The 19,989-nt window shown below is 40.5% G+C and overlaps 1 protein-coding gene across 1 annotated transcript in view; it reads right to left on the bottom strand.

The window, feature by feature from the left end:
* NIPA1 (NIPA magnesium transporter 1) overlaps positions 1–19,989 on the bottom strand; it is a 50,393-nt gene that overhangs the window by 26,992 nt on the left and 3,412 nt on the right. The window lies entirely within an intron of this gene.

The raw sequence follows: 19,989 nt of genomic DNA, 5'->3' as shown, positions 1-19,989 counted from the left end.
TGACTGACACTGTACACAGTGCTTTCTCTTTTACTCCCTGAGATTACCCTCCTACATTCCCATGCATGCCAGGGCAGGCAGAGATGGGAGCAGCTGTCCAGGCCCTCGTCACATCCAGCCCTCCTTTTGTCCTTCTTCAGGTATGTCAAAATGCTCCTAGTCCAAGAGGCTTTTTTCCACTTCAGATTAAAATACCTAATTCTATTTGGGATGTTTTAATTTTTAGTTAATTTGGTATAATGAACATAGGAAGCCAACCTGTTTCACTGAGAAGCAGAGCTCCAGGTATTTAAAAAGTACCTTTAAAAAATGATATCAATAAGTAATGAAAAAGTAGAAGGAATGGTCTAGTTCAAATAGCACCACCTGGCAACATCACAGTAAAAACTTTTTTAGGCAAGAACCATCGATGGATACTAAATGGTGAATGAAAGCTTGTTGAGGATAGGATTGTCACATAGTCTCCATGGATCACCTCCAACAGTTTTATAATCACAAGAGATAAAGTTATCTTTGGGCTTCCCAGGTGGCACCAGTGGTAAAGAACTTGCTTGCCAATGCAGGAGACATAAGAGATGTGGGTTTGATCCCTGGGTCAGGAAGATCCCCTGGAGAAGGGCATAGCAACCCACTCCAGCATTCTTGCCTGGAGAATCCCATGGACAGAGGAGCCTGACAGGCTACAGTCCGTAGGGTCGTATAGAGTCAGACATGACTGAGCAACCTGCACGCACAGCATGCAAGACTCTGATTAACATAATCTTAACCTAATGGTCAAAGTCAAGTTTAACACAACCAGCAGCGGGACAAGCCACACAGTGTCCTCCTGTGGGTGTACCAAGAAGGGTACAACATTATGTCTTCAGAGCTCCTACCAGAGGGCATCACCTGATCTAATCACAAGGAAATTGTGAAATGGTCCATATATCAGCTGGCCTGTACTCTCTGAAATCGGCAATGTCATGAAAGACAACTGTTGCAGATGACAGGAAATTAAAAGAGATGTGACTAAACACAACACATGATGTTAGATGGAGACAAGGCTGCTAGAGACGACAGTGTGGAGTAACTGGCAAAGCCGGCTGGACTGCGGTAGGTAACAGAGTAACAAAACCTCTTCACTTACTGCATGAGAATGTGACTTATGGTCCACTTTTTGAGGGCTAACAGGATGAAGATGACCCCTGATGGGTAAATGGCACCTAACTGGAGGTGCGTGAACACCTGCAGGAGACTATCACTTCAGCTCCCCCTTAGTGCAATACCTCTGGAAACAAGCACAGCTCTTTGAGGGTCTGGGAGTTCTGCATCTACAACTTAATACTGGGGGGCGTGAGGCTTGTAAGGATGGGTAGTCGAGCACCACCTGCTGCAGTTCTGCCTCTAAGCCCTTAAACTGCACCCTTCGAGGGCACCCTATAGCTCCGCCTCTGCTATCAGGCTCCAAAGCAGAGGGCCTGACCCTGGCTCCTGTCCCAGGTCCTGAATGTGCCTGGTATGAATATGGCCCATGGTGTCCTACATGTCTGAAAACATAGCTGAGCCTAAGAATGCCCTGCAGTCAACTATCAACTATTAATACAGAATAATTCGGGTTGAATTTCCCGAAAGTGCTGTGGCTAGTTTAGAGCATGTCCTTACTTACATGTGAAATCTTAAAGAAAGAAAGAGAAAAAGACAGAATTGTCAAAGCAATCCTGACGGAAAAAAACTAAGCTAGAGGCATAATCCTCCTAGACCGCAGACAACACTACAAAGCTACAGTAACTAAGACAGTGTGGCACTGGCACAAACACAGACAGATCAATGAAACAGGACACAGAGTCCAGAAATAAACTACAGACTCAGGGTCGATCAACCTTCAACTAGAGAGGCAAGAATATACAATGAAGAACAGACATTCTCTTCAGCAAATTGTGCTTGGAAAGCTGGACAGCCTCACATAAATCAATGAAAGTAAAACACTCCCTCACATCATATACAAAAAATAAACTCAAAATGGCTTAAAGAGATTTCCCGGGTGGTCCAGTGGTTAAGACTCTGTGCTTTCAACACAGGCAGTGTGGGTTCAATCCCTGGTCAGAGAAATAGGATCCCACATGCTGTGTGGCATGACCAAAATTAAAAAAAAAAAAAAAAAAAAAAAAAGCCTTAAAGACCTAAATAAAAGGCATGACACCGTACAACTCCTGAAAGAGAACACAGACAAAACATTCTCTGATATAAATTGTAAAAATAGTTTCTTGGCTCAGGCTCCCAAGGTAAAAGAAATTAAAGCAAAAATAAACAAACTGTACTGAATCAAACTTAAAAACTTTTGCACAGCAAAGGAAACCATCAACAAAACAAAAAGACAACCTATGGAATGGGAGAAAATATTCGCAACCGATACAACCAAAGAAGACTGATATCCAAAATATATAGCTTATACAATTCAATATCAAAAACAACCTAATCAAAAAATGGGAAAATCTAAATAGACATTTCTCCAAAGAAGACATACAGATGGCTAACATGCACATGAAAAGATGCTCAACATCACTCATTATCAAAGAAATTCAAGTCAAAATCACAATGAAGTATGGTTATCATTAAAAAGTCTGTAAACAATAAATGCTAGAAAGGATGTGGAGAAAAGAGAACTCTCCTACACTGTTGGTGGCAATGTAAATTGGTACAGCCACTATGGAAAACAGTATGGCAATTCCTTAAAGAACTAAAAATAGAGCTATCATATGATCCAGCAATCCTATTCTTTGTTATATACTGGGAAAGATGTAAACTCTAATCTGAAAAGATACATTCACCCCAATGTTCACAGCAGCACTATTTACAATAGCCAAGACATGAAAGCAACCTAAGCATGCATCAACAGATGAACGGATAAAGACGTGCAGTGTATGGGAATACACGTGTTTGTGTATGGAATATTACTCAGCCATTAAAAAGAATGAAATATTGCCATTTGCAGCAACACATGGGCCTAGAGATTATCATACTAAGTGAAGTAAGTCAGATAGAGAAAGATAAACAATTATACAATATCACTTATATGTGGAATCTAAAAATAATACAAATGAATCCATAAACAAAACAGAAGCAGACTCATAGACATAAAAAACAAACTGATGGTTACCAAAGAGGAAAGGGAGGGGCAGATAAACAAGGAGTATGGGATTAACAGATAGACAGTACTATATATAAAACAGATAAGCAACAAGAATTTACTGTGTAACAGAAAATAATATTCAGTATCTTGTAATAACCTTATTTACTTATAAGTATATGTAATAATCTTATTATGTAATGTAATATAAAATAATCTGAAAAATACAATGTACATATATATAACTGAACCACTTTGCTGAATACTTGAAATTAATATAATATTATAAATCAACTACATTAGGATTTTAAAAAATTTTAACAAAACCAAACTCATATATACAAAAAGATTGGTGGTAGCCATAGGCAAGGGGTGGGAGAAATGGGTGAAGGGGGTCAAATGGTACAAAATTCCAGCCATAAAATAAATAAGTCCTAGGGACACATTGTATAGCATGGTGACTATAGCTGATAATACTATATTGTATATGAATGTTGCTAAGAGTAGATCTTAAAGAGTCTTATCACAGGGGAAAATTGTTACCATGTGTGGTGATAAATGTTAACTAGACATTGTGGTGATCATTTCACAATGTATACATATATCAAATAATTACACAGTACAACTGAAACTAATAAAAAGTTATACATCAATTTTATTTTGATGTTTTTTTAAAAAAGAATACTATGTACCCACTTAAAATAAAAAAAATTTTTTTGTGAATCACTATTGTACATGTGTAACTAATATTGTACATCAACTATACTTCAATAAAAATACAATTTAAAAATCAGTCATTCATCTGCATTTACCTCATTAAAGGAAGACTACCAGTTCATCAGGTGACATACACACATACATGCATGCCTGCTCAGGGGATTCAGTCAAGTCTGCTGCTCTGTGACCCCATGGACTGTAGCCCACCAGGCTCCTCTGTCCATGGGATCCTCTAGGCAAAAATGCTGGAGTGAGTTGCCATGCCCTCCTCCAAGGGATCTGCCCAACTCAGGTATTGAACCTGCATCTCCTGTAATTCCTGCACTGCAGGCAGATTCTTTACATGCTGAGCCATCAGGGAAGCTGACACACATACATATATACAATTAAAAATAACAACAACAAATTTAGGGTCTGTCCTGATGGTGCAGTGGCTAAAGACTCCACATTCCCAACGCAGGAGGCTCAGGTTCAATCCCTGGTTGGAGAACTATGATCCCACGTGCCATGAGGTACAGTCAGAAACAAAAACCCAAAAGCACCACATGACACAACCAAGAGTTCACATGCCACAGCTAAAGGCCCTGCATGCCCCAACAGAGACTGCAGATCCCGGGGCTGCAGCTAAGACTCGGCACAGCCTAAATAAATAAATAAGTAATTCTACAAGAAAGGAAATGTCCTTGTACCTAAAAAAACACATACTGTTTATTAAAAAATGAAAGGCCATAAAGCCCACTTTCAAATACAGGGTATGAGGAGGCTCATGGATAGTTCCCTAGCAAAACAACCATAACTGGTAAATAAAGCAGTAAAAATAAAATAAAACAAAGTCTCTGGAAATTGTCCCAAGAGGATACAGCAAATGAAGAAACATTTTTTCAAGAAAATCAATAAAATCTCAGTAAGAACAGTGAGTCTTTAGCACATGAGCCAAGACCCACTTCTCTCTCTGCTGCAGCTCAGTTCTACAGAAGCTCCACTCCAAGCAGATGTGACCAAAAGACAGGGCTCCTTCCCCTCTCAGCTCTCAGTCACCAGAAGAGCAGGCCTTCAGCACTTCCAATCCCTTCCAACTTCAAGTTGAAGAGATTAAATATCTGGTTACTCCATCCAAGGGTTGGAGGCTCACTTCCTTCACTCAGTCCCTACTTTTAGGGTAGAGATTCTACCCTAGGCATCGCAGGCCCTGATCATCCTCTCCCAAGCATGAAGATACATGTAGGGTGAAGATCCTACATCTCGAGAGGCAAGAAGAGAAGATCGGAGGCTACTACCTCCACACAGTAACTGTTCTCAAGTAAATCTGCCTGAATTTAACAGGAGAAGGTTGTAAAGCAATTTATGCACTGCAGCACTGTCAAAAACAGTAGAGCAACTAGCCAGTAATTAGTAGATCTGGGTGTAGTACCCAATGAGGCAGACAACAAAGAAATCAGGGTAAGAGACGGGCAAAGATTGCCAGTTGCCAGTTGGATGACCACTGTCACCCCAGGGTAAAGGTGCACATATCCAAGGCTATCCCCACTGAGGAGTGACATCAGAGACTTCACATTACAGGGGAATGATAAATGGATAAAAATACTTTATCAAAGTACTCTAAGTCACTAAACAAATAAACAAACAACAGTTTGGAGGTAGAGGTAGGAGAATATACGTCTAGAGTTGCTACCACATATTATTTAAAATGTCTCAGTTCAGTTCAGTTCAGTCGCTCAGTCCTGTCTGACTCTTTGCGACCCCATGAATCGCAGCACGCCAGGCCTCCCTATCCATCACCAACTCCCGGAGTTCATTCAGACTCACGTCCATCGAGTCAGTGATGCCATCCAGCCATCTCATCCTCGGTCATCCCCTTCTCCTCCTGCCCCCAATCCCTCCCAGCATCAGAGTCTTTTCCAATGAGTCAACTCTTTGCATGAGGTGGCCAAAGTACTGGAGTTTCACCTTTAGCATCATTCCTTCCAAAGAAATCCCAGGGTTGATCTCCTTCAGAATGGACTGGTTGGATCTCCTTGCAGTCCAAGGGACTCTCAAGTCCAACACCACAGTTCAAAAGCATCAATTCTTCGGCACTCAGCCTTCTTCACAGTCCAACTCTCACATCCATACATGACCACTGGAAAAACCATAGCCTTGACTAGACGGACCTTAGTTGGCAAAGTAATGTCTCTGCTTTTGAATATGCTATCTAGGTTGGTCATAATTTTCCTTCCAAAGAGTAAGCGCCTTTTAATTTCATGGCTGCAATCACCATCTGCAGTGATTTTGGAGCCCAAAAAAAATAAAGTCTGACACTGTTTCCACTGTTTCCCCATCTATTTCCCATGAAGTGATGGGACCAGATGCCATGATCTTCGTTTTCTGAATGTTGAGCTTTAAGCCAACTTTTTCACTCTCCTCTTTCACTTTCATCAAGAGGCTTTTTAGTTCCTCTTCACTTTCTGCCATAAGGGTGGTGCCATCTGCATATCTGAGGTGATTGATAGTTCTCCTGGCAATCTTGATTCCAGCTTGTGTTTCTTCCAGTCCAGCGTTTCTCATGATGTACTCTGCATAGAAGTTAAATAAGCAGGGTGACAATATACAGCCTGGACGTACTCCTTTTCCTATTTGGAACCAGTCTGTTGTTCCATGTCCAGTTCTAACTGTTGCTTCCTGACCTGCATACAGATTTCTCAAGAGACAGGTCAAGTGGTCTGGTATTCCCATCTCTCTCAGAATCTTCCACAGTTTATTGTGATCCACACAGTCTAAGGCTTTGGCATAGTCAATAAAGCAGAAATAGATGTTTTTCTGGAACTCTCTTGCTTTTTCCATGATCCAGCGAATGTTGGCAATTTGATCTCTGGTTCCTCTGCCTTTTCTAAAACCAGCTTGAACATCAGGAAGTTCACAATTCATGTATTGCTGAAGCCTGGCTTGGAGAATTTTGAGCATTACTTTACTAGCATGTGAGATGAGTGCAATTGTGGGGTAGTTTGAGCATCCTTTGGCATTGCCTTTCTTTGGGATTGGAATGAAAACTGACCTTTTCCAGTCCTATGGCCACTGCTAAGTTTTCCAAATTTGCTGGCATATTGAGTGCAGCACTTTCACAGCATCATCTTTCAGGATTTGAAATAGCTCAACTGGAATGCCATCACCTCCACTAGCTTTGTTCGTAGTGATGCTTTCTAAGGCCCACTTAACTTCACATTCCAGGATGTCTGGCTCTAGGTGAGTGATCACACCATGATTATCCGGGTCATGAAGATCTCTTTCGTACAGTTCTTCTGTGTATTCTTGCCACCTGTTCTTAATATCTTCTGCTTCTGTTAGGTCCATACCATTTCTGTCCTTTATTGAGCCCATCTTTGCATGAAATGTTCCCTTGGTATCTCTAATTTTCTTGAAGAGATCTCTAGTCTTTCCCATTCTGTTGTTTTCCTGTATTTCTTTGCATTGATCACTGAAGAAGGCTTTCTTATCTCTTCCTGCTATTCCTTGGAACTCTGCATTCAGATGCTTATATCTTTCCTTTTCTCCTTTGCTTTTCGCTTCTCTTCTTTTCACTAATCATTAGTGAAATGCATATTGTAACAATGAAGAGATACCACCTACACCCATTAGAAAGGCTACTATCAAAACAAACAAACAAAAATCCAGAAAACAGCAAGTGTTGGTAAAGATACAGAGAAATTGAAAGAAACCCTTGTTGATTGCTGGTGAGAATGGAAAATGGTGCACTTGCTGTGGATAACAGAATGGCAGTTCCTCAGAAAGTTAAATATAGACTTAGCATAGGATCCAGCAATCCCCCTTCTGGGTACATATCCATAACAACTGAAAGCACGAATTTGAACAAGTATATGCACACTTATGTTCTTAGTAGCATTATTCACTCTAGCCAAAAAGCCATTAGAATCCACATCTATCAATGGATGAATAGATCAACTGATAAACAAAATATAATGTATACCTTCTCTTCTGTTATGCATGAAACAGCAAGCAGTACAAAATGCACTGTATGGGTGCTTTAGTAGTATTTGTCTTTCTTGCACTAACTGTAAAAGTTCTAGAAAAGAACTATTGAAGCATGATTATTACCTGATTGGTAATAATAAAAAAATAATTTTTAACTGAAAAAAATTATAAGATGTACCAAACAAACAAGAAAGCATGCACTATATTACCAATATCATTTAAAGGGGGGAATACAAGCAACAAAACTGCCCGTGAGAGTGCCCAGATTTTAGATATAACAAAAACTTAAAACCAGTTATTTAAAATATGTTCAAGTAACTAAAGGAAATCATGCTTAAAGAAACAAAGAAAGATATGATGACAACCCATCATCAAATAGAGTATCAAGACAAATTATTTTTAAAAAATGAAAAGCCAACTGTAAATTCTGGGGTTGAAAGGTAAAATGACTAGAATGAAAAAAATCAATAGCAGATTTTAACTTCCTGGCAGAAGAATCAGTGAACTTGAAGACATATTGATAAAGATTATATATTCTGGAAAACATTAACAGAGAACAAGAACTAAAGAGAGAGAGGTACAAAGAAAAATTAACAGCACCTCAGAGAAATGTGGGATGTCATTAAGAATATCAACAGATATAATGTGATTACCAGAGGAAAAGAAAGTATCAGAAAAAATATTCAAGGAAAAATAGCTGAAACTTACCAAATGTGATTTAAAAAAAAAAAAAATCTACACATCTTGGAAGCTCAAAAAACTCCAATAAGACAAACACAAAGATATCCACACCCAGTCACATGATGGTAAAATGCTCAAAGGCAAAATTGTGAAAGAAGCAAGAGAAAAACAACTGACAACAAGGGAATTCCAATAAGATTAACAACTGACTTCTCAGCAAGATAGTGGAGGCCAGAAAGCAGTGGAATAATATAATCAAAGTTCTTAAAGGAGAAACTGTCAAGCAACAATCTTACATCCAACGAAACTATCTTTCAAATATGAAGGCAAAACAAAGACATTCCCAGATAAGTAAAACTGAAGAGAACTGAGAACAAATGTAGCTTACAATAAATACTAAATGAAGTTCTTCAGGTGAAAGCAAGTAAATTCAGACAGTATTTTGAATTCATACACACACACACTCCAGTAATGACAGAGGTAACCGTGTCATTATAAAAGTCAGTGGAAATGAAAATATATTGTCCTTTCTCATCTTAGCTGATTTGAAAAGGTACTGAATGTATATTATTGTATTGTCAGATCAATAACATACAGCATTATACATTATATATATACACACATATATATAACATACAGTAATAAATTTGATAAGGGTAGAACCAAGGATATGTGTGTGAGCAAAGTTTTACCAAGCAAGAACATGATAACTTGATGGTAATTTGATCCACAGGAACAAATGAAGAAAATAAGAAATGGTAAATAAGAAAGTAACATAACAAGGACGTCTCTGTGGACCAGTGGCTAAGACTCCACATTCCAAAGGCAGGAGGCCTGAGGTTGACCCCTGGTCTGGGGGCCTCCCTGGTGGCTCAGACAGTAAAGAGTTTGCCTGTGGTACAGGAGACCTGGGTTTGATCCCTGGGTTGGGAAGATCCCCTGGAGAAGGAAATGGCTACCCACTATGGTATTCTTGCCTGAAAAATCCCATGAATGGAGGAGCCTGACAGGCTACAGTCCATGGGGTCAAAAAGAGTCAGACACAACTGAGTGACTTCACTTTGTTTGAGGGAACTATCCCACATGCTACAATTAAGAGTTTGCATGCCACAGCTAAAGTCCAGCATGCCACAAAGAAGACTGAAGATTCCAGGTGCTGCAAAGAAGATCAAGCACAGCCAAATAATTTCTTTAAAAAGAAACATAACAACCACTATATATCTGTATTCGACTTCCTTTGTTTTCTAAGCCTCTTTGGCATATAAAATAATATAAAGTATACATTAGCTTTATTATAAGCTACAACAATACATTGTTGGGTTTCTAACATAAAAAATGTAACATATATAACAATAATAAAGAAAGAAGTTACATGTATATGTATGGCTGAGTCCCTTTGCTGCTCACCGGAAACTATCAGAATATTGTTAATTGGCTATAGCTCACTACAAAAGGTTTCTGGTGTTAAAAAAAAAATTACAAAAAAAAAAAAAAGAACCAATGCAGCTGTACAGGAGTAATATTTCTATATCTACCTGGATTCAAATTAATATAGGTCTGAAGTAGATTCCATTAGCTAAAATATAATGGTAAGTCCTAGAGCTAATAACTAAAAAATATGGTGAAAAATCATTAAAGGAATTAAAATGTTACACTAGAGAAATTCACATAATGCAAATAAAGCCATAAATGAGTAGAGAAACAGAAAATCTACGAGATGTATACAAAAAGAGTAAATGACATAAATCCAACTGTAAAAATTAAAGCAGTAAATGCCAACTGATTTATAGTATTGTTCAAGTCTTCTACTTCTTTGCTGATCTTCAGCCTTGTTTTTCTATCCATTTTGAATGTAGGATACTAACATCTCCAACTACTTTTTTTTTTAAATTTTTATTTATTTGGTTGCATCAGGTCTTAGTTGTGGTGTACAGGCTCAGCTGCCCCACGGCATGTCATGTGGGATCCTAGTTCCCCAACCACAGATCAAACCAGCGTCCCCTCCATTGGAAGGCAGATTCTTCACCACTCGATCCCCTGGGAAGCCCGATCCAGCCACTGCTTTTAATTGTCTCTCTCTCTCTTTATTCTGTCAGTTTTGCTTCATGTATTTAGGATGTTGTTGCTAGGTCCACATATATTTAGAAATGTTATGTCTTCCTGAAGATTGAACCATTTCATCATTATAAAATGTCCTTCTTTGTCTCTAGGAACAATTTTTGTCTTAAAGTTTATTCTGTTTAATATAAGCATGGCCACTCCTGCTCTCTTTTGTGGGAAAATAAATATTCTTGTTTATTATTTAAAATAGCTCTGAACATACTTCATTCTAGATCTTGAAGATTGTTTTACAGCAAGTGAACACACTAATTTACTCAACAGCTTTCCAAAATTCTATATATGATATTCAACAGATTTCAGGAACTTAGAAATCAAGGAATCAGTCACAATCTTTTCTGTTGGGGGTCTATGCTAAGGGCATGGGATCACTGCTACAGCAGCAACCAGAATGTGGGCAATCCTGCAGTTCAAGGATGCCAGTACAAGAGGACCCACTGAGACTCTCGTCTTTCACTGCTTTCACTATCATACAACACTACTATAGAGCGTATGCTTTTGATGGTTTGGAATGGATTCTCACTAAAATGGGGAAGAACCTGGGATACCAGGAATGGAAAAACAACAAGATTTTGGTCTCCCTTTAGTCAAAGGGTATAATTCAGCTACAAGTGTATAGGGTCCCCCCACTAATACTCCCCAAAAGGAGCTTGAATTTGCTGAAATCCAAAAGTATTGCAATCACCTGCACTTTTTAAGTCAATATTAGGTAAAATTTTTCTGCTTTAATAGGCATTAAGTTACACTTCTAACTATACATCAAAGTGGTACTTCTCCACGTGGGCCCCAAGGACCCCAGTTCAGCAGTACCCTCAGTGCTCATGGAAGAAAACCCACTACTCTTTCTGCTCATCCACCTGTGCGGTAGCTGCCCCAGGTTCCATCCTCTTGCAGCCAGAAACTCTTAGAAGCCTGCCTTCCACGTTAGGCCTTGGCCCTGCTATAGACATTATTTTCTTATGTTCTAAAATGACAGTTTCTTCATAGTTTCACCTTCATCACTATCCTTAAACATCCTAGTTACTTAGCTGACACCCTCAGGGGGCCCTTGTTCAAGCTTATGTTCATGCTCATCCTCTTCCAGGCTGATGTTTGGGACTCTTCAAGTTCTCTGGCCTCAGCAAGAACAAGGAGCTCAGAACTGTAGAACACTGATGATTTTCTGTTTGTTTATTTGACTGTATTTATGCCTCCTCCCCTCCACTCCTAGGTATGGTTTCCAAAGGTAGCAATATCTAAAGTCTAGAATTCTTTTCCCCCCTCATACTGGAAACCCTGGATGCTGAGAGTTCAATGGTTGTTTATAATAGCTGAACCATAAGACAAAGAAGCTTCTCAGGATGATAATACCAACTGGCAGTGATGCTGTCTCAGTTCATTTCAGTCGCTCAGTCATGTCCGACTCTTTGCGACCCCATGAACTGCAGCACGCCAGGCCTCCCTGTCCATCACAATCTCCCGGAGTTCACTCAGACTCACGTTCATCGAGTCAGTGATGCCATCCAGCCATCTCATCCTCGGTCGTCCCCTTCTCCTCTTGCCCCCAATCCCTCCCAGCATCAGAGTCTTTTCTAATGAGTCAACTCTTCGCATGAGGTGGTCAAAGTACTGGAGTTTCAGCTTTAGCATCATTCCTTCCAAAGAAATCCCAGGGTTGATCTCCTTTACAATGGACTGGTTGGATCTCCTTGCAGTCCAAGGGACTCTCAAGAGTCTTCTCCAACACCACAGTTCAAAAGCATCAATTCTTCGGTGCTCAGCCTTCTTCACAGTCCAACTCTCACATCCATACATGACCACAGGAAAAACCACACCCTTGATGTCGTCTATTGATAGTCTATTGTCTATTAATATTGATATGATAATATCAATTGGCAGCGATGATGGACTATTGGCTTTTAAAAGCTTCCATTTAGTTATAAACGGGTGTCAGAAATGTCCTTAAAATATTACTTTCTAGCACAGAATTACAGACAGTCATCTAGTTTATGTACCTCCGGATCATACCACAGGAAAATTACTTCCATTCACGTGTGCTCCCGAGAGGAAGAAGAGAAGTTGCTGCTAACAGCGAAGCAGGAGTGGATCACTAAGTCCTTTACTAGCTAATTAATGCCTTAACTTAAAAGATGCTACATAGTTTTTACAGGTTCTTTTAAAAAAAGAACTATCAAGAAAATTTCTTTCCTGACACCAACGAGCTAAATGATAGCATTAACTAGACTCAATTTGGGCACTTGGTATTCACCAATGTATGAATGGAGTTAGTACCTGAAGTTCTTTTGTATGATATGTAGAATCTACATTCCTAAAGAAATGGCTAGGCAATCTTGAAAAAGACGAAAAAAACTGTGTGACTTATACTATGTGGTTTTAAGATTATAAAACAACATAATCAGGACAGACTGGTGTAAGTATAGGCATAAACAATAAAAAGCTGAAGTTCTAATACTTTGGCCACCTGATGCAAAGAGCCAACTCATTGGAAGAGACCCTGATGCTGGGAAAGATCTAAGGCAGGGGGAGAAGGTGACAACAGAGGACAAGATGGTTGGATGGCATCACCGACTCAATGGACATGAGTTTGAGAAAACCCTGGGAATGAGGAAGGACAGGGAAGCCTGGCGTGCTGCAGTCCATGGGGTCGCAAAGAGTCGGACACAATTGAGGGACTGAGCATACAATAAAAACAGAATACAATTCAGAAATACACTCACACATGTACACTCAGATCATGGACTAAAGCAGCAGGATAATTCAGTCAACAAATGATACAGAACCAAATGTCTACCAGGAGAGACCACACTGAACCTTGACTCATAGCTTCACTGCAGTTCAGTTCAGTCACTCAGTCGTGCCCAGCTCTGCGATCCCACGGACCGCAGCACGCCAGGCTTCCCTGTCCTCCACCAACTCCCTGAGCTTACTCAAACTTATGTCCATTGAGTTGATGATGCCATCCAACCATCTCATCCTCTGTCATCCCCTTCTCCTCTGCCTTCAATCTTTCCCAGCATCAGGGTCTTTTCCAGTTAATCAGTTCTTTGCATCAGGTGGCCAAAGTATTGGAGTTTCAGCTTCAGCATCAGTCCTTCCAATGAATATTCAGGACTGATTTCCTTTAGGATGGACTGGTTGGATCTCCTTGCAATTCAAGGGACTCTCAAGAGTCTTCTCCAACACCACAGAACAAAAGCATCAATTCATAGGTGCTCAGCTTTCTTTATGGTCCAACTCTCTCACATCCATACGTGACTACTGGAAAAACCATAGCTTTGACTAGGCGGACATTTGTTGGCAAAGTATTGTCTCTGCTTTTTAATATGTTATCTAGGTTGGCCAAAACTTCCCTTCCAAGGAGCAAACGTCTTCTAATTTCATGGCTGCAGTCACATCTGCAGTGATTTTGGAGCCCCCGAAAAATAAAGTCTTTCATTGTTTCCCCATCTATTTGCCATGAAGTGATGGGACCAGATGCCATGATCTTAGTTTTCTGAATGTTGAGTCTTAAGCCAACTTTTTCACTCTCCTCTTTCACTTTCATCAAGAGGCTCTTTAGTTCTTCTTCACTTTCTGCCATAAATGTGGCATACCTTGACTCATACCTTAGTCATATACAAAAATTAATTCAAGATGGCTTACAAAAAGATCTTAATGACCCAGATAACCACGATGGTGTGCACACTCGCCTAGAGCCAGACATCCTGGAGTGTGAAGTCAAGTGGATCTTAGGAAGCATCAGTACAAGCAAAGCTAGAAGAGGTGACAGAATTCCAGCTGAGCTATTTTAAATCCTAAAAGATGATGGAACAACAGACTGGTTCAAAACTGGGAAAGGAGTATGTCAAAGCTGTATATTGTCACCCTGCTTATTTAACTCATATGCAGAGTACATCATGTGAAATGCCACGCTGGATGAAGCACAAGCTCCAATCAAGACTGCCAGGAGAAATATCAATAACCTCAGATACGCAGATGACACCACCCTTATGGAAGAAAATGAAAAGAAACTAAAGAGCCTCTAGAGGAAGATGAAAGGGTGAGAAAGCAGGTTTAAAACTCAACATTCCAAAAACTAAGATCATGGCATCCGGTCCCATCACTTCATGGCAAACAGATGGGGAAACAGTAGAAATAGTGACAGACTTTATTTTCTTGGGCTCCAAAATCTTGCTCCTTGGAAAAAAATCTACGACAAACCTAGAGAGCATATTAAAAAGCAGGGACTTTGCTAACAAAGCTCTGTCTAGTCAAAGTTATGGTTTTTCCAGTAGTCACGTATGGATATGAGAGTTGGACCATCAAGAGGGCTGAGCTCCAAAGAATTGGTGCTTTGGAACTGTGGTGTAGGAGAAAACTCTTGAAAGTCCCTTGGACTACAAGGAGATCAAACCGGTTAATCCTAAAGGAAATCACTCCTGAATATACATTGGAAGGACTGATGCTGAAGCTGAAGATCCAATACTTTGGCCACCTGATGTGAAGAGCCAACTTACTGTAAAACACCCTGATGCTGGGACAGATTTAAGGCAGGAGGAGAAGGGGACGACAGAGGACGAGATGGTTGGATGGCATCACCAACTCAAGGGACCTGACTCTGAGCAAACTCTGGGAGATGGTGAAGGACAGGGAAGTTTGGAATGCGGCAGTCCATGGGGTAGCAAAGAGTTGGACACTAGTGAGAGACTGAACAACAACAACAACATTCATGCAAACACTGAATATTTTTTCAAAGGATATTTAACAGCATGGGGATAAGCACAACCACAGGACATAAACTGGCACACAGTATTCAAGGTACATGATGAAGAGATATACCACATCTGACTGGTGGTATTTACTTCATTTTTCTCTATCCCCTATGTATTATATATATTTGGTACACAGGATTTATTCATTAAAATTAAATGTTTAAATATAAGTATTGAATGCTGAGAAACCTATATGGAGGTCAGGAAGCAACAGTTAGAACTGGACATGGAACAACAGACTGGTTCCAAATAGGAAAAGGAGTACGTCAAGGCTGTATATTGTCACCCTGCTTATTTAACTTCTATGCAGAGTACATCATGAGAAACGCTGGGCTGGAAGAAGCACAAGCTGGACTCAAGATTGTCGGGAGAAATATCAATAACCTCAGATATGCAGATGACACCACCCTTATGGCAGAAAGCAAAGAAGGACTAAAGAGCCTCTTGATGAAAGTGAAAGTGGAGAGTGAAAAAGATAGCTTAAAGCTCAACATTCACAAAAAGAAGATCATGGCATCTGGTCCCATCATTTCATGGGAAATAGATGGGGAAACAGTGGAAACAGTGTCAGACTTTATTTTGGGGGGCTCCAAGATCACTGCAGATAGTGACTGTAGCCATGAAATTAAAAGACACTTACCCCTTGGAAGAAAAGTTATGACCAACCTAGACAGCATATTCAAAAGCAGAGACATTACTTTGCCGACTAAGGTCCGTCTAGTCAAGGCTATGGTTTTTCCAGTGGTCATGTATGGATGTGAGAGGTGGACTGTGAAGAAAGCTTAGCACCAAAGAATTGATGCTTTTGAACTGCAGTGTTGGAGAAGACTTTTGAGAGTCCCTTGGACTGCAAGGAGATCCAACCAGTCCATTCTGAAGGAGATCAGCCCTGGGATTTCTTTGGAAGGAATGATGCTAAAGCTGAAACTCCAGTACTTTGGCCACCTCATGCAAAGAGTTGACCCACTGGAAAAGACTCTGATGCTGGGAGGGATTGGGGGCAGGAGGAGAAGGGAATGACAGAGGATGAGACGGCTGGATGGCATCACTGACTCGATGGACATGAGTCTGAGTGAACTCTGGGAGTTGGTGATGGACAGGGAGGCCTGGCGTGCTGCGATTCATGGGGTCGCAAAGAGTCGGACATGACTGAGCGACTTAACTGAACTGAAGAAGAAATACAGCTAATTGTAACAGTAGTTACCTCAAAGTGAAGAGATGAATACTTTTTACTTTCCTATTCATATGTACTTCCCATATTTTAAAAAATGACCACATTTCTATAATCAAGAAGAGGATGCTCTTTTAAAAATATGACAATGCCCAGAGTTCTCTGAAATGATATGACTGTTTAGCAGAGCTCTGACTGGGCATGGACCAGCAAAGTAAACCCTCTGCCTGCCCACCCTCCCTGGCTGATGCAGGCAATATCTAAAAGAATCAGTTTACAGTCACAGATTTGGAAACATTAGGGAATGGCACAGATACATAGGGAATGTGGGGTTAGGGAGTGTGGGATTGAGCATATTCTTCTTGAAAAGTAGTTTTTTCTAGTTGCTCATCTTTATAAAATTTTTCTAAAAAGGGCTATTTACTCATTGAGGACTTAAAATACTGGAAATACAAATTACATTATATTTTATACTGTATCAATAAACATTTTTGAAGAAAAAATACACTCTGTCCAACAGAAGTTCAATAAGATCATGCGGTATTTCATGCAGGAATGTATATCAGTGATCGAGTTCAATGTTTGTCATAATGAAAAAGATTAGAAATTATTTACCTTAATGTTTTAGGGTATTAATTATATGTACTTATTTATAATAAACCAGTATCATATTATGAACTTTTCCCAAATAAATTATGAAACTCATTGGAAAAGTCTTACTTGTAGGTGAATTTATGTATTAATATCTTCCCCTTCACTTTTCCTACAGGCAGCAAGAGAGAAAGACCACCTTCAAAGTCAGCCTGAGCTGGGTTCAGATCATGGTACCACCAGTCCTGTATCGACTGCGTGCCTCAACTTCTCTCCTACATCACACCTCCTGGGATCCATGTCCCTATACTATTCCCTCACACTCTGAACTTGGGCTGGCTGTGAGTATACCACTAGAATGTGGCAGTAGTAGTATTTTAAGACTTCCAAAACAGGTCACAAAGATCATTCTTTGGAAGATTTGGTCTCGACGAAGCTATGCAGCACATAAGGGGTATGACTTCCCTGAGACCACTGTGGTGTGAGAAAGCCCAACATAGCCACGTGTGAAGAGACTACAATAGTGACAGAGGTAGAGAGGAAGGGGGAGAGAGAAATAGAGAAGGGGGTCAGAGGGACTCCCCCTAGCTGTTTCAGCTTTCCCGAACAAGCAAGTGAAGAAATCATCCCAGATGGCTCCAGCCCCAGCCACCGTCTGACTGCAACCCTCTCAAAGACCCCAAGGAAGCAGGGCCCATCTGAGTCCAGACAGAGGCATGAGGCTGGGACATCATGAGTCTTGTGTAAGTAGCAGCCTTCTTTACCTTCTCTTCTTCTGGAAATACTACCAAGTAAACCAGATATGTACAGGCTATGGAGACACTTGATGCTCTTAACAACTGCACTGTTCTCCCCGTGTTGCTCATCAATGGTCTCCCCTTGGAGCTGGACAGGGATCAGGGTTAGAGGTTTTCAGATCTGGCAGTAACTCTGGTTTCTGTTGCTTAGCAGAGGCCACAGGTAAATGAGATCAGTTCTGAATAATTTGAAGAAAGCTCACAAATAAAATACAAGGTTCAGTTTTACCCTCTTTACTACACAGATACTCAAGGCCAGTTATTGAGTGCCCACCATATGCCTCCCCGTTGACAGGACACATCCCCTGCCTTGAAGAGCCACGATCCAGGGGGCACACGGACAAGTGAACAAGCCATCAGACCACAGGTTTCAGGAGCAGAAAAGGGTTGAGGATAAACACAAAGAAGACATACAGCAGGAGAAGGAGCCAACTCCATCTGTTAGGGCACGGAAGATTCATAGAAGCTGAGAAACTAACCGCAGGCCCAAAGGGCGGCAGGGGTGAAGCACAACATGTATCCATCTCATCTCTAGCTGGGGGGGTACATGCATCTACAAGTGTGCTTTCGAGAGCCAGAAAGCATGGCCCCTTCAAGTCAGTACAGGGGGCTTGAGACTAGCAGGCGGGATACTTGGATCCCAGTTTTCACTCTCATGGGACAACTCACTCACCTTCTGAGCATCTAACACTTTACACACCTAAGCTGTACTCTTCTCAGGAAAAGAGACTATGAAATCTGAAAAGGAATTTTTTTTATTGTGGAAAAATACATATAAAAGTCACCATATTAACCATTTTTAAGTGTACAGTTCATGGCATTAAGTACACTCACTCTGTTGTACAACCACCATCATCCATCTCCAGAACTATCCCATCTTACAAAGCAGAAACTCTGGGTAAAGAGAATATTTAACAACAACAAAAAAAGAAACTCTGTGCCCATTAAACATTAATTTTCCACCCCTCCTTCTTACAGCCCCTGTGACACCATTCTACTTTCTGTCTCTGTAATTTGACTACTCTAGGTACCTCATATGGGTAGAATCACGTAAGGTTTGTCCTTCTGTGACTGATTTATTTCACTTAGCATAATGTCTCAAGGCTCATCTATAATGCAGCATGTGTCAGGATTTCCTTCCTTTTTAAGACTAAATAATATTCCCTTTAAATGTATATACCACAATTCATTTATCCATTTCTCCATCAATGGATATTTGGGTTGTTTCCACACTTTGTCTATTCTGAATAATGCTCCTATGAACAAGGGTGTGCAGATATCTATACAAGTCCCTGCTTTTATTTCTTCTGGATATATACACTCAGAAATGGAACTGCTGGCTTATATGGTAATTCTACATTTAATTTTTTGAAGAACCTCCATATTGATTTGCATAGCAGGTGTACCGTTTTACATTCTCAAGAACAGTGCACAAGGGTTCCAATTTCTCAACATCCTCACCAGTGCTTATTACCTCCTACTTCTTTTTAAAACAACCACCATCCTAACAAGCATTAGGAGCTATCTCCTGGTTTGGGGCTCCAAAATCACTGCAGATGGTGATTGCAGCCATGAAATTAAAAGATGCCTACTCCTTGGAAGGAAAGTTATGACCAACCTAGATAGCATACTCAAAAGCAGACACATTACTTTGCCTACAAAGGTCCATCTAGTAAAGGCTATGGTTTTTCCAGTGGTCATGTATGGATGTGAGAGGTGGACTGTGAAGAAAGATGAGCGCCAAAGAATTGCTGCTTTTGAACTGTGGTGTTGGAGAAGACTCTTCAGAGTCCCTTGGACTGCAAGGAGATCCAACCAGTCCATTCTGAAGGAGATCAGCCCTGGGATTTCTTTGGAAGGAATGATGCTAAAGCTGAAACTCCAGTACTTTGGCCACCTCATGCGAAGAGTTGACTCATTGGAAAAGACTCTGATGCTGGGAGGGATTGGGGGCAGGAGGAGAAGGGGATGACAGAGGATGAGATGGCTGGATGGTATCACCGACTTGATGGACATGAGTTTGGGTAAACTCCGGGAGTTGGTGATGGACAGGGAGGCCTGGCGTGCTGTGATTCATGGGGTCGCAAAGAG

Source organism: Budorcas taxicolor, chromosome 2, assembly GCF_023091745.1.
Source record: "Budorcas taxicolor isolate Tak-1 chromosome 2, Takin1.1, whole genome shotgun sequence".
Taxonomy (NCBI): Eukaryota; Metazoa; Chordata; class Mammalia; order Artiodactyla; family Bovidae; genus Budorcas; species Budorcas taxicolor.
The sequence above is the reverse complement of the archived record's forward strand: the minus strand, read 5'-3'. Positions and strand labels throughout refer to the sequence as shown.